Source organism: Canis lupus, chromosome 27, assembly GCF_048164855.1.
Source record: "Canis lupus baileyi chromosome 27, mCanLup2.hap1, whole genome shotgun sequence".
NCBI lineage: Eukaryota > Metazoa > Chordata > Mammalia > Carnivora > Canidae > Canis > Canis lupus.
In genome coordinates this window covers 19,098,887-19,114,353 of record NC_132864.1, presented here as the reverse complement: position 1 = coordinate 19,114,353, position 15,467 = coordinate 19,098,887, and the positions used below count along the sequence as shown (strand labels likewise).

General features: G+C 47.7%; 1 long non-coding RNA gene across 1 annotated transcript in view; it reads left to right on the top strand.

Annotated features, from left to right (window-relative positions):
* Nucleotides 1–13,042, top strand: part of LOC140618976 (uncharacterized) — a 65,451-nt gene extending 52,409 nt beyond the window's left edge. Inside the window, exon 5 of the long non-coding RNA XR_012018948.1 lies at nucleotides 12,467–13,042. This is a non-coding gene — a long non-coding RNA (uncharacterized lncRNA). The remainder of the gene's footprint in view (nucleotides 1–12,466) is intronic.
* The last annotated feature ends 2,425 nt before the right edge of the window (nucleotides 13,043–15,467 follow it).

Sequence of the window (15,467 nt, the reverse complement as noted above, 5' to 3'; positions counted from 1 at the left end):
AGATTTCCCACTGATATCTACTTACTTTCCTAAAAAGAACTATATGGTGCCCCTTTCATCTAAGCCAATGTCTGACAAAATCGAAGCTTGGTAGCTGTGGCCAAACTAACCTTCACCCAGCACTCCGCAAAATAAAATGGTGCTTCCCCCAGCCTGCTTTGTGTGTTCCTTCCCAGATGAAGAATTGACCTCTTCTCCTGATTTCCCACTTGATGGTAGAGATCTATTGCTTTGACCATCCTGCCTTCTGGACAGCCCTTCTCTGCTCCGTGCAGGAGCAGGAAATACGACAGCTTTTAGTACCAAAAAGGTATTTACACACTGTTGTAGTAATATTGTATCTATTTATAAAATGGACTTCTCCAAAAGCAAATTAAAATAGGTTCCTCAGGTGACCCAAAATGAAAACCACTATTTCCATGTTTCGTTAAATCAAACTACAGAATGCAATTAAAAATATTTTACATTAAAATCTTGGCTTTGTATGTCTTTTAGAAGGTTAATACCTGGGGATGGAAATTACTAGTGATTTCTGGTTTTGTTTTTATTTCTCAAACCATTAGACCATGCAATACATATAAAAATAGAATTATAAACACATTTATGTCCAGAAGTCACTCTATTCCACAGTATATTAGAACACATTGACATTTTCCATATCATATTCTTTTATCTTAAATTTTACAGTATATTAAGCTCATAAAAGACTTCAAAGACTCCTTCCCTATTCGGCCTGGCTATTTAGGGCATCTCTATCCCCTTGGATGTGGTGGATTGATTCAGGGCAAACATGTGAGTCCTCTGCTGAGATTGGGGGAATTCTGGGATGCAGTGGGTTTCCCTTCTTTAGAAATTATGAGCTTCTCTAGGAATAATCTAAGCCTGGTGTTGTTAAGAGCCATCTTTTGTTTTATGTCAATTAGACCCAGAAGAAATGTGAAAGTAATGGAGGAGGAAAGAAGGTACGAGAGATGGAGACAGAGAGACAGAGATAGAAAAAGACAGAGAGGAATCTAAGGAAATATTCTAATAGAACTTTGGGTTCAGCTAGGCCTAAAGCTTCTCTCTTGGTTATCTGGGGCACCCACGGAGATGTGCCGCTCAAGTCTCTCCTCTGTGAGTATCAAGTTGGAAGCCTCAAACGTGTGCAACTTGGGTTCCTTTGTCCTTCAGAAGTATCTACTCCTTCAGAGTAGATCTCCTGACTGTCTGACCCTGTCTTGGCTTCTGTTTTCTGTAGGAACAGGGAAAAACACACCAACCAGTACATTCCATTTTTGCTTAAGCTCATTTGAATTGGCTCTCTGTCATTTGCAACCCAAGGAATCCTATTACAGAAGTGGGATTGAGTATGTAAAGCTGCTTGGGAAGCCATAGGTCCTGCAGAGCTATTGGTTACACTTACTATTATTCTCGAGATTGTCTACGAGAGTTATATGACAAGAAGTTAAGAGTAACTCCTCTACAGGGGGCCTTGTGCCTCCCTAGGAAAGTCTAGAGGGTGGAAAAGCCATGGAGGGTAGTGAGATTGTGGATGGGGCTCAACACACAGTTCAGTATTTCCTGGGACCATCTAGACGGTTGATGTTTAAATCCAAGTCTCTCATCCTGTGTCCATCCTGGAGTTGAAATCCGAGTTTTTTGGCAATTGGTGCTTGGATAGCTCTCAGGCACTGGTGGTGCTTGGAGAGCTCTCAGCCACTGGGAATTCTACTGGTCTAAAGGGGCAGCATATCATTCTTCCCCAGCCCTCTATTTTTCCCCTATGTAATGTTCCTCAGCTTAAGGAATGCCCTACAGTGAATCCAGTAGTTTAGGACAAAAATCTGGGAATCATTCTTGGTTCCTTCCTCTCCTCCCTCCCTCCCCATTTCATCAATCGCAATTTCCCCTTTATGAAAAGACTCATTACCTTCTTTCCTGCCCCCTAAGTAAGGCACAGAGCGCATTAGCCTCTGCCTGCCCCGTGGAAGTTACTCCCAAACATTAACTGTTCATTTCCATTCCCATTACCCCCAAATCTGGCATCATATAGACTTTCATAAGTCAATAATCAGCTTTTAAAAAATTACTAAGAGATTGTTTGTTTTAATGAAATTCAGAAGGTGGCTTATCCCCCCATGTTCTCTCAGGAAGAGACCCCCCTTCCTCTCTTACCCAGAACAAAAGGAACAACGCTTGGAGAGAAATCAACTTCACATGCCCGAGCACTGCTTCGTCAACCTTGGAAGGTCACAAGCAATGTAATTCTAAAACTCACCAGGAGACTGGCATTGGGTCACCAACTGAGTCTTTTGCCAAATTAAGTAGGATTTTATTTTATCTTATTTTATTTATTAAAAAGATTTAATTTGTTTATTCACGAGAGACAGAGAGAGGCAGAGACACAGGCAGAGGGAGAAGGAGGCTCCCTGCAGGGAGCCCGAGATGGGACTTGATCCCAGGACCCGGAGATCACACCCTGAGCCAAAGGCAGATGGTCAACCACTGAGCCACCCAGGTGCCCCTTAAGTAGGATTTTCAACACCGCTGTCTGCAAGAGCTAGCTGTCTGCAAGCTGTAAATGTGCACCTTGGTCAAAATGGTGACTGTAAAGTTTCAGTCCTGAGGTCGAGTTGCTTTGGTAGAAAGATCCGTCCAGACTTTCAGTCCTCTTCTACCCCCATCACAGTCCACCTTGGTGCCGCACGGGTCGCTTAACCTCTTATGCCCTCTGTCCTTTCCCTTTTGCATCCTCCTTCCTGGCGGCTGTATTTCCCTCCCTTTCTCTGATTTTGGCATCAGAAAGGTTTCCTCCTACCCTCTCCTCTGATTGTCCAGGAAATAGAAGCCTGTCGTCCAGAGGCCAAGGATCAGTGGACCCGGGGCACCTGAACTGCCTGACATCCTTTTGCTGGCAGAAGAAGGAGAGGAGAGGCTGGCAAGCACTGGCCACTCAGGGCCCGTGCAAAAGAGGCAATCTTTTCAAAACAGTAGGTATAGAAAAAACAGGATCTTTAGAATAAAGGACAATCCTGGGTATTGACTCCATTCTCCTCTGTGAACAGCTAGTGACATTTCCTTTCCTTTTCAGTTTGTCATCGGCTGGTGCAAGCCTAGGGGTCCTCTAGTTAGCTTCCTCCAGGTGATTTTTGCCTCTCTTTCCAGGCACCCCAAACCCCCAGAGAACAAAACCCTTCCAAAGCCACTGAATGACTTTCCTCTTTGTGGGAGGCAGGGAGGCAAGCGGCTCAGACTCGGTCTGTCTCCCCTTCTTGTTCCATCACTCATCTGTACTGGAGCTCCGGGGGAGCCCTTGGTCATAGGAGGATCCCCACCATGTGTATAGGAACCGTGTAGGGAAACGAGAAGTCCACTTCTCTGAGGGGTTTCCTGACCCAAAGACAGAACACAGATCTCAAAGATATGACAAGAAACGGGACTGAATCACTTGAATCTGTTTGGACTTGTCAGCTCACCGGAGTTACACTGTGACTTCAGTCCTCCACTGCCCCCCCAAACCGCTTCTGCCACCTTTTTCCTGGGACAGCCAATCATGCCCTAATGCACAGCATCTTTTTACATTTTTTAATTAATTAATTTATTTATTTTTTTAAATTTTTTTTTTATTTATTTATTATGAGAGTCTCACAGAGAGAGAGAGAGAGAGAGAGAGAGAGAGAGAGGCAGAGACACAGGCAGAGGGAGAAGCAGGCTCCATGCACCGGGAGCCCGACGTGGGATTCGATCCCGGGTCTCCAGGATCGCGCCCTGGGCCAAAGGCAGGCGCCAAACCGCTGCGCCACCCAGGGATCCCTAATTTATTTTTTACAATAAAAATGACATCTTCATTTTAAGCTCCCTGGACTTCTTCTTTTCTCTGGAAGGAACTACTACCCTGCTGACTCTGAGATGGTGAGCTGCCACCTTGCATCTAGTAAAAGTGTTCGGTGTGTGTGTGGAGAGGATAAGGCTCTGCAGTGACCTGGGGTTTCATAACTTGATAATATACTTCTTGAGATCTTAATGGTGGTGGCCACTGTACATGGATGATTGTAGTTCACCCCTATGACAAACATGAAGGCAGGCAGCATTAGCCATATGTTACAGGTAAGGACACTGAGGATCACAGAGGTTCAGGTTCGTTCCCAGGGGCACTCAGCTGATAAGTGGTAGAGCCAGGTCCAAACCCGTGGTCCAAGACCCATGTGCTTCCTGCAGACATCACGATGTGATTGCCCTTCCGAGCAATGTCTGTTACCTCTTCTTGTCTAACTTACATCTGGTTGGACTAAGACTCGGGCCCAGATGACGTAAAGGAAGCTGTGCAGTGGAGGAGCGGGGAAACTTCCTACTTCGGTGGGAGGTTACATATGGGGTCACGCTTTGAGTTTCATCCCCATGACATTTGCTTATGGATCCAACCATCCTTCTTCTCAACTAAACTCTTCCTCATCTCCAGAATTTAGAGTTTGTTCAGATAAGGCCTTCAGGGCTGCTGGTGGTGATGGTGGTGGCAGTATCGGTTGTACCCACATTCTCCCCATTTCACAGATGAGAAAACTGAGGCACACGGGGTTTGCCCAGGTGGTGAGGGCAAGATGCAGGATTTGTATTTGAGATGCAGGGAAGATGCTGAATCTGTGTGCTTCAGCAAGGATCGGAGTGATGAGAAGGCTGTAGAGAGAGCATTGGCGGTATCGGGGGTGCCGCTGGTGGGGGATTTTCCCTGCTTCCAAAGGTTGCCCTTGACCACGTGTCTGGGGGCGGGTGGCGATTCTGGGGCCAATGCCATCACCCCAGCAGGGATGTTTATAGACGGGGATGTCTCCTCCCCTCCCAGGAGGGTGTGCTCCTTACACCCTTTGGGCTCCAAGAACCCAGTTCCAAACATATCAGCAACTTCAAAAAGAAAAACAAAAACAACTCAAGCTCAGTCTCTTAGGAAACAACAACAAGAAAAAAAGGCAACAAGAAACCTCTCCCATCCATCTGTAACCAAATATATTTTGTGCTTGGTTTCCTTGGGCGGCCTTCTCTTAACAGCTTCTAATTCACAGAGACACAAAACATAAAACAATTTAAGGCATTGGCACACTCAACTCGGCAAGGCGGTTTATTCCCAGGGGAGCGTTTTTGGCAGGGGCCTTCCGACGTCGGCTTAGCTGGAGGCTGGGAGGCTCACGGGACGAAGGAAGGAAGGTGTTTTGCTTGTGCTGTTCCCTGAGTGCCAAGCTGAGAGGTATTTGAGCTAAGTGGCTGACCTGATCATTATCCAGTGGGTAATTACAGCCAGTTGTGGAGGAAGGGCCGTGCAGAGCCCTAAACGGCCTCCACGCCAGCTGGGAAGAGCCTCACCCGGGAATGGATTTATGGCTGGCGGTGCAGAGTGGGACGTGGGCTTCGGCTTGGGCGTCGGGGAGGGCAGCAGCTTCTCCCTCCTTCTCTGCCTCTCTCTCTCTCTCCCTTTAATCTCGACTTCAGAAGGGAAGGAGTCGGTCATTAATTCATTTGGATTTGGAATCTGGGCTTTTTCATGTGAGAGAGGCAGGAACCACGAGGATTTTGTCTCAAGTATACGGTGTTCAGTTAATATTTACTGAGTGAAACGAGTGCATCCATAAACGAGTGTTAATATACTAGAAGCTAATATTTACTGAACGCTTCCGGTGTGCCAAAGCCCCATTATAAATCCTTTGCTTGTACTGTGCAATGGATTCCCATTATTACCCAGGTTTTACAGATAAGGAAACCGAGGCAGAGAGGTGGGTGATTTACCTAAGGTCACACAGCTGGAGGGTCCGAGTGGGTTTTCAGGCCTACGAAGCCAACCACACGCTGTATTCTGGAGGGAGGGATGGATGGATGGATGGATGGATGGATGGATGGATGGATGGAAGCCCTACATCGGAATAATAGGTGACTTTGGGAGAAATTCAAGTCCGTTCCACCTGTTTTCAGTGGACAAGGGAAGCTTCTAAAGAAGCCTAGGTTTAAGCAGCGAGTTTGTGGCAAAACCAGGTTTTCTGACATATCTGCCAAAGTGCCTGCAACCTCTCCCTTGTGCCTTCAAAAAGCCTCTAAGCCTTAGACGACTGAATTTTCACCAGGCTTGGGTACCCAGAGGGAAGCAGACACACAGACCTGACCCCAAGGAGGGTGGCCAAGCATCCCCGTTGGCCCAGGACTGAGAAGTTTCCCAGAGCATGCTTAAACTGGGAGGAGGGCACGTGGGCACCTGGGCCGAGTTGGCCCCCGCCGCATTTGTGTTACGAAAACTCTGACAAATATGTAACACCTATCGGAGCCCGTGTAATGTAAAGCCTTTCAGGAATGCCACCCAATGCAGGGGGCGGGGGCTGGGCTCTGGCGTCAGACAGACGTGGTGTGGGATCTTACCTGCTCCACTGCCTTAGCAGCAAGTTGCCTTGGGCACGTTACTGACCTCTCTGAACCTCAGTGTCATCTTCTATAAAGTAGGGATGACGCTTAACTCTACTTCGGGGGGTTGTGGTGAGGTTGGAATGGGACAGTGAGATATAAGGTAAGCCACTCTGCAAGTGTGCTCTATACTGTCGAAGGTACCCTAAGGACACACAGAATTGGGCCCCTAACGGGCTCTCACCACGTAATTCTAGCTACAGGTCACGGCAGGCTCTAAAGCAACGCTCAGCTGGCTGCCAGCTCATCTTCCCTACCAGGCATGCTTTTCTGTGTCCCTCCCCAGGCTTGCAGACTCAAAGGCACACAGGGCCAGGCATGAACTGAACCCGCTATGCCCGGATTCTCCCCCTGTGGGGTTAGCACAACAACCCCATGGAGGAGTGATTGATGATTCTTATCCCCAGTTTTCAGATAAATAAACTGAGACCCAGGAAGGTAGAGAGAGACCTGCCCAAGGTCACTCACATAATAAGTGGGAGAGGCAAGATCTGAACCCGGGCAGCAGTCTGTCTCTGGGCCCTTGAGCACGAGACTGCTCGCCGTTTCCTGACTGCCTTGAATCCCATTAAACTCATTCCCTCTTATTTTGCATTTCAGTTTTTCCCCTCTGTTTTCCAGTTTTTACAATTTTATTTTACAGTTCCTGAAACAACACCGGGTGAATGTCCTTCGGGCTAAACCAGGGTTTCTCAGCCTTGGCACCCTGGACATTTTGGGGTGGGCGAGGCTTTGTTGTGGTGGCTTGTACGGAGGCCCGGTGCTGTGCACTGAGGATGGTGAGCAGCATCCCTGGCTCCCACCCACTAGGTGCCAATAGCACCCTCTCCCCATGAGCCGTGACTACCCAATTTATCTCCAGACCTCACCAAGGGTCCCTTGGGTGGGAGGAGCAAAATTGCTCCCAATTGAGAACCATTGATCCACACCTTCGTATTTTGAAGTGATCATCTCCTGGGTCCCAGTGTGTGTGCTATTTTTTTTTTTTTTAAGATTCTTGATACATAAGGCCAAACTGTCTTCCCCAAAGATGTGCCAGTTTATAAGACTGCCTGCCGTGCACAAGAATGCTGTTCCTGACGTGTGTACCAATGACCAGTACTACCCAATGCGTTCTTAGGGAATCCCTGAGAAGTACTTACAGGTTTCTGGGTCTGCAAGAATGGAGAAGTGCTAGTAGATGACCCAGAGCCACCACTCCAAGTAGGGGAATCTGAGGCCAGAAGGGGCAGTGCCTTGCCGCAGGTCACACAGGGGATGAGCCATCCAGCTGGGGTCCTTGAGCGTTGGTGAAGAGCACCTGGTACCCGTAAGCTGGCACCCTGGACAATGGCCTCAATCATTCCAAATTAGAATGCTTCCTTGAGGCAAATGTTATTTCCAGGATTTTCCTCCCAGGTGGTGTGCGATTCCATAAAAAAATTTTTTTTTATTGTGCTGGCTGTGGATAAAGGCAGTGCTTTGGTGGTGAGGCAGGGAGTGATGTATTCTGGGGAGTTGAGGAGCCGGTAAAAGTTTATGGGCTTGCAGCCTGCCACGGACCGGGTTTATTGTCCTTTGTAAATTCTCTGCCATTTTTCCCCCTTTGAAGTCAGGAGCAATGGAGTCCGTGGCCTAATTGATACAGGATGGGAAGAGGCTGGGGATGCTCACAAGAGATAGGGCTGGCATGTTCCTGCAACTGCCCGCTGTTCGGTTCATGAGCTCCTCAGAGGGGATGATCTGTGGATCCAGCTCCACTTAGAATAAGCCCAAGTGCCTCCGGAGGACCTTCATGCCCCGGCCTGCACTAGCTCTTGGGCTTCGTCTCCCACCTCTCCTCTTGGGCTCAACATGCTGCAGCCATGAAGGCCACCTCTCCTTGCCTTGCCTATATCTGTTGCCACAGGGCCTTTGCATCTGCTGTTTCCCTCTGCCTGGGACTCCCTTTCTCAAGTTCTTTTCACAGCTAACTCCTTTGATTTTGTAAGGCTTCTGCTCATCTACCACCAACTCCTTGCTTTAAGGAGAGTCTCCCCTGCTCCAGTCACAATTTATCATATGGAGTTAATCTGTCTCCTTTTTTATACTCATTATGTGAAATGTCCTTATGTGTTTACTTGTGCATGACCTGGTCTCTCTACTGAGGACGGGGACCTTGCCTGTCTGGTTTGCAGACTTACTTCTGGTAGCTGGAACAATGAGCATAGAAAAAATACTCATTCGGGAGGGAGCACCTCCTGTAAGACTGGGAGAGACATGATCAAAGCAGGGAAATAACATATGGGCACATACAATACCCACAAGGAAGCAAATACAGGTGGTGTTGGATGCGAGACATGCTATGACCATTCTGAGGAGGGCCCTGGGGGCCCTGAAACATTTTCCTGTAGGAGGTGGTGTTTGAACTGGACCTTCAAGAATGCAGAGAGTTTACATGAATGGGAAGGAGTGGGTGAAGCATTTCACTCAGTGGGAAAGGCTAAGGTTTGCTCTGGAGATGGACACACAACCGTCTGGTCAAGGAGACAGTAGCAGCAGATGACATGCAACATTATGTGTATGTGTTTGTGTGTTGGATGGATTTTGGGACTTGAGTCTCACGTGAGGATTTGCATGGTGCATGACATGGGGCTTAAGGGCATGAGATATCTGGACTTAGATGCAGCTGAGGTTTAAATCTGAGTCCTTGGCCAAGTTACTTAGACTTTCTGGGGCTCAACTTTCCTCATCTTGAAAATGGGGCTCCATCATATACAATACCGCATAGAGGTTCTATAAGGATTCAATGAGTAGTACACATAAAATGCTTAGGAATGGGATGAATAGGGCCAAAAAATGTTAGTGATCATAGTTAATGTCAATAATATCACCTAAATTAATAGGGCATTTTAACTACCACTACTGTAAATACAGGTCTATTGGCTTCTCATTTCACAGATGGGAAAACTGAGGGCAAAAGTCACCGGTGGCTTGCTCAATGTCCCAAATTTGTTCAACGGCAGGGATCTGAACCTCTCTGCCCCCCCTTCTCCCTGTCTCCATCTGGACTCTTGTGCCCACAGCTCCAGATCTTGCCTCTCATGGAGTTCTGTCCATAGTCATGGGATGGCCATCCCCAGGCAACATTTGACCACTTCACCTTGCTCAGACACTCCGCAGGTTGGAAGGTGACCTGTGACTTTTTTTAAACATTTTTTTTAATTTTTATTTATTTATGATAGTCACACAGAGAGAGAGAGGGAGGCAGAGACACAAGCAGAGGGAGAAGCAGGCTCCATGCACCGGGAGCCTGATGTGGGATTCGATCCCGGGTCTCCAGGATCGCGCCCTGGGCCAAAGGCAGGCGCCAAACCACTGCGCCACCCAGGGATCCCACCTGTGACTTTTTTTTATCTCTCTCGGCAATGCCCCAATCTCCTCCCCATTCTTTTAGGAGATTTTGGTAGTGACTTTGCATTCCTTTTGTGCTACTTTGTGGCCCAGCACTGGGCCCTTCCCATCCCTTGTAGGATGCAGATGCTGCTTGTCACTCCCCATGACCTGGATCCATTAGACCTTCCCAGCTCATCTCTTGCCACGCCCAAGATGCGACCCTCCACACACCTCACCCCTTCTCACCTCTGCGCCTTTGCTCACGCCCTGCTCAGGGACTAGTAACCCCTCCCTGCTCTTTGCCTGGCCACTAGCACTCTTGAAGACTCAGCCCCACGCAGGGCAGGGCTTACTTCTCTCCTCAGGCTTCCTCAGCACAGGGCTCACGCACTCCACTCATATCATGGACCCAAGAGTCTTTCTCTGAGCCCCGGGCGGAGACCAGACCTTATTTGTCTATTTTGGAATCCTCTATACTTAGCCTTGTATCTGTTACAGAGTAGGAACTCAGGTAGTTTGTAAACAAGTGAATGAATGAACGAACACGTGAATAAATTGAGAATAATATCCCCAAACCCATTCAAAGACCATGAGCTTGGAAAAAACATCAAGATCTGTGCCTAGCTCTGGGTTTGCTGAGCCTCAGCAGCACATGGCACATTCACTCAAGGTGGACCTGGCTTCCAGGAGAGGCTAATAACAAAAGGACTCCCAAGATAACCCAGAACAAGGAGGTCCTCCAAAGGCTCCTTTTTTCTCTCTTGTGCTCATAGGAGGTGCCTCATCAATGTCTGTTGAGTGAGTTACTAAATGTAGGCATGGATGAGGGCAGCCATACATTAGAACTGTGGGCTCCCCGAGTCAAGAGACTGGTTTGTGGTCCATCTAGCGTGCCCAGCTTCAGGAAAGTGCTCGGTATGCAGGGGGCCCTTGGATTCCGGGAGTCAGGGAAACTTCCATCGGCCCCTGCACCGATCAACCCACACCCGTAGCCCGAGCATCATAGAGAACACAACTGCCCTTCATACTCCACAGTCGGGGTTTTCTCTGCCTTTGCAAAGTTCTTTTCACTCCTGTGGTCTGAAGCCAGTTCCTTAACATTGTGTAAACATGGTTTGGTGCGGTTTGAAAATGTATTTTAAAAATGTCACTAATTACCCCATGGCCTGTAACCACTCTTTCAGGGCCGTAATTGGCCTGTCATGTAAATACCTAATTAGGGGTCTTGGAAAATGGGGCGGATGGGAGGACCTGGCCTCCCAAGGCCCCCTGGCTGCTTCTCCCTCTCTGGGCCCCGAGGGAGACACCGGGGTCCCCTGCGTCAGTGGCCGGAGGAGGAGGGACACACTCGGGCTGCAGCAGGGGCCAGTGCTCTGTGGCCCCCTGGCCGGGGCTGGGGCCTGCTCGCATCCGCACGCAGGGAATTCTCAAGCTACCAAGCTTAATGGGAACCAACTGCCCCAACCCCTCCTCCACCCTCCATGCCCAGGGAATGTGCTCATTTCAACTCAAATGACTCACAGATGTGTCTCTGGCTCCCCACTTTCCTTTTCTCCCCAAATAGCCGGGCTTGCAGTGGATCTGCCCTTACCGTAAGAACATCTACGTCTGAGTCAGGGCAGACCAGGGGAGGCTGGCAAACTCACAGGTGAACCCATTTCAAGGATTCAACACAACGTGCCCCACACACCACACGTTCTTCCTTCTTGACGCCTCAAAGGACAAGGGATGATGTTTTGTTTGCTCTGGATAAAAACAGCTTTTCATCCCAGACAAGATTTTGGGCACCAACTTTTATCTGCCTCCTTGGAGATTTCTTTTTTATGACTTCCCATCTGTGTGCAAAGGGCAGAAGTATATCGATTGCATCTGGTCAGACAGTAGCCATTATTTCAGAGATGTGGCAGGAAAATGAGCAATGTCCACGTCCCTTGAGCTTGTTCGGCTTCAAAGCTTTTCCCCGTAACCAGACCCCTGGCTGGATGGTGGGGTGATCTTCAGGAGCTTGGGGGTTGCCTAGGCCTGTGAAGGGCCGGGCGCCGCGGATCCCAGCTGTGCTGATGTGAGCAACAGATGCTTTGCATCGTCTCTTCGAGGTCATTCTCTGTGCACTTGAGATGATTTGCTGTTCCTTGTCCTTGTCTGTTCTTTGGGAGGCCAGAGCAGGGGCCTGGGTGACAGCAAGAAGTGGTCAGGTCCCAGATTAGAAGATGCTCCTTGGTTGTAAGGTGAGGGGGTGGGTACCAGTTACCAAGTGTCTACCAGGTGCCCATATAATGTGGAGGTTTATGGGGCGGGAAGGCGAGCAAGCATTAAATGACAGACCTGCCTCTACTGAGCTTCGCGAGCTTGGTCCAGCCTTTTATCCTTCCCAGCCACAGTGTTCTTATCGAGAAAATGGGTATGGTAATGGACTAGCAAGGGATTTGGTAGAAGGATGGAATGAGACCAGCGTCTAGCTCCAAGCGGAGCCCTCCACGAGTGGTCCTGATGACTTACTGGTCTGTCTTCTCATCTGTAAAATGGGGAAACAGCATCTACTTCATTGGATTGAGGGAAGTTTAAATAATTTATGTGTGTAAAGCACTTAGCACAGTGCCTGACAAACTCTTAGGGGTCAATATTTCATCATTACTTTGGCAACTCATGGTTTACTATTACCTTCTTCTCACTTAAATATTTTCTCCATTAGCAGGCTTGGAAATTGTTGCACAGGGGAATTAAGTGACTTGCTCAAGGTGATGCAGCCAGGAAGCAGCAGAGCTGGAACTGGACTCCAGGTACACGTGATTCTGAGTCAGAGGCCCTGTCCTCCCGCTTGTGTTCATTCAGGAGGGGCTGAGGCTGTGTGGGCAAGCCATGGTCACAAGGAACTTTCCTGGGCCTCAGTCGCAAGAAAAGAGGCAAATGCCTAAGGAAAGAGCACAATTCCTGGAAATATTAAGCGTGTGAAGATTTTGTGTGGCCAGGAGCGTGATGTATATATACAAGGGCAGGGAGGAAGGAGACATGTGGGAAAAGGACATGTATTTTTGTTTATTGCACTGAAAAGAAGCCAAAATGATGAATTCATGCTTCTGATATTTTCATTTCTTTTGGTGGACATTTCTTTTGCTTCCATGACGATAAAACAATTTATGAAGGTAAGTGACGTGTCAACGCTTTTCATCATAGTGCCAATAAAGAACACCTAGTGGATTATCTTTCCTTGGATGTCTTTAAAAGAGGCTTTTCTCATGGTGGGGCAATACTAGTTGTTCAGTAAATGATGACTCAATTGAGTGTGATATTTTATAATCATCAAATTAGCACATAATGTTAACAAAAATTTGGAAATTGAGAAAAATAAAAGAGTTCTTTAGAAATGACTCACTCACAGTTCTCATTCCCAAACATAACTCTTAACATTTTAGTGTGTTTTCATTTGAGTGTTTTTCTTTAATAGTTTAAAAAAAAAAAAGCCCACATGACTTTAATGATACTATAAAGGTAATATTGCCTCCTGCCTTTTCCTGCGGTATGTTTAACATGGCCCTTTCTGTATCATTGTGTAGGTTTTTCTGAACCAATGTGTAGGAACTCATCGAAGGTGGGATGCACCAAAGTTGATAATTTCTCCAGGCCTGATACTTTCCCCAACAACGTGGCAATGAATGTCTTTTTTTTGCATGTTTTTTCCTTTCTTCCCTTCCCCTCTTTTTTTTTTTTTTTTTTTTCTTAATGCTTGGAATTCTCTTTGGATGAATTCTTAGAAGAAAAACACCAAGCTCAAGCTGTGAACATTTAAAGCTTGAATAGGTATTGCCAATTTCCCCCCCGGGGAGATTCCATGTGCCATCCTGAAGTCCCTCTCATTTTTCAGTTTCATAACCATGGGGACAGCATAGAGACAGCATATAGTCATCTGTCACTCGTTGAGCAACATCCATTGACCGCTCACTTCGTGCAAGGTCTTGCTGGTGTTTCTCAAGGCTTCACCCTTGGGTCTTCCCAGCTCTGAGTCAGAAGTCACAATGAATCAAAGATGTGACCACCCTCACATGGTCAACTTTTCTCTGGGAACTGGCCCTCCAACTGTTTGAGGGAGTGCCCAGGGGTGGTCCAGCATTTTCAGGAAGGCCATCCTGATGGGTTAGAGCACCCAGCTTTTGTGGGACAAAAGCAGCAAATGCTCATTGTCTGAGCTCCTTGGAGCAAATACTTAAGTGTCCCAGTAAGCATTAAAGCACTCCACCTCCTCCCTACCACTTCTCTCGGACAAAGCTTTTATATGGAGCATGAGCACCCATAAATAACAGACCAACCTATAAATAAATACAGCTGGGAGCCTACAAAAGCCCTTGACAAATGCTGTTTATTTAATTTCTCAAGTGTGGTCCATTTGAGATCCAATTGGAAAGGCCCGCTAAGCTTTTAAAAGGCCAGCTTATGTGCTTAATCTAGATTCCCCTTTGAGGGGCCATCCTGCCATCTCCCCCACACCTGCTTAGCTCAATAAAACAGCACGGCTATCTACAGGGGCAGGGATCTGGGACAAAGATGTGTTTTCCGGGTCCTCCCCAAAGAGGGGACTCAACTCTGGACAGGTCAAAGTCACTCTATCATTACTCTTGCTGTAATCTAGCCAGTCCGATCCTTCCTCATTATTCATTTACTAGGTGGGAAGGTCCTCCTTAACTGCCTCCAGAGGAGTGAAAAAAAACAGTGGTAAGAGCAATGTAGAGCCAGTGTGGGCCTCTTGCTACAAAGTGTCTAAATCATTATTTTACGGGCAAGTAAACAGGGCGGCACATCTCAGAAGAACATGATGGGCATCCAGATGGCCACACTTGCCCAGCTCCTTCCTGCCCCAGGACTTTTGTTCATGTTCTTCCTTCTGTGTGAGATGCCCTTCTCCTCATCCTCATCTGACTCACTTGATTCATCCTTCAATAAGCGGCCAGTACGCCACTTCTTCTGAGAAGCCTTCCCTGCCTTATATAGGTCTTCCCACCCAAAGAAACAGATGGCCAGTTTCCTTGTCATACATTTTTACAGCATTCCGTGCCTCTCTTATAATCCAGCCCACCATTTCAATTAAATTATTCATTGTACAATGTTTGCTGATTACCTGTCTTGCTCACTCAACTATCACCTCCCACCTGCTACTCCCAAATCTGAGCCATCATCATGTTGCACCTGAGCAAATGCAGAAGGTTCCTTAGGGCTCTTGGCACTCCTTGGCCTCTGCCCCTCAAGTCTCTGCTTACCGCAGCAGCCAGAGGATCCTTTGAAAACATAAGCCACACTGTGTCCCTCCTCTGCTCAGAACCTCCCAGAGGCTTTTGTCTCACCCTTTCCATGGCCTGCCAGGCTCTACAAGATCTGGCTCCCATGACCTCTTTGACATCATTTCTGGTCACTCTCCTCTTGCTCACTTTGTTACAGCCACACTGGTCTCTCTGAGGTTCTAGATGAGTTCAAGCACAGTCTGGCTCCTCTCAAAAAGTAGCTGTGGGGCTTTCTTCCTCATTGTCAAATCCCTACTCAAATAGCATCTTATCCAAGAGGCCTTCCTGGTCACTGGTCACTACACCCATCCTGGGGAACTGTTTGCTCCCATTTACCACACCTCACATGTCCTACATTTTTGTCTTTGGCAAAGCAAGAGGGCCAAGCTTATTGCTCTATCCTTACTGCTAGACCAGTCCCTG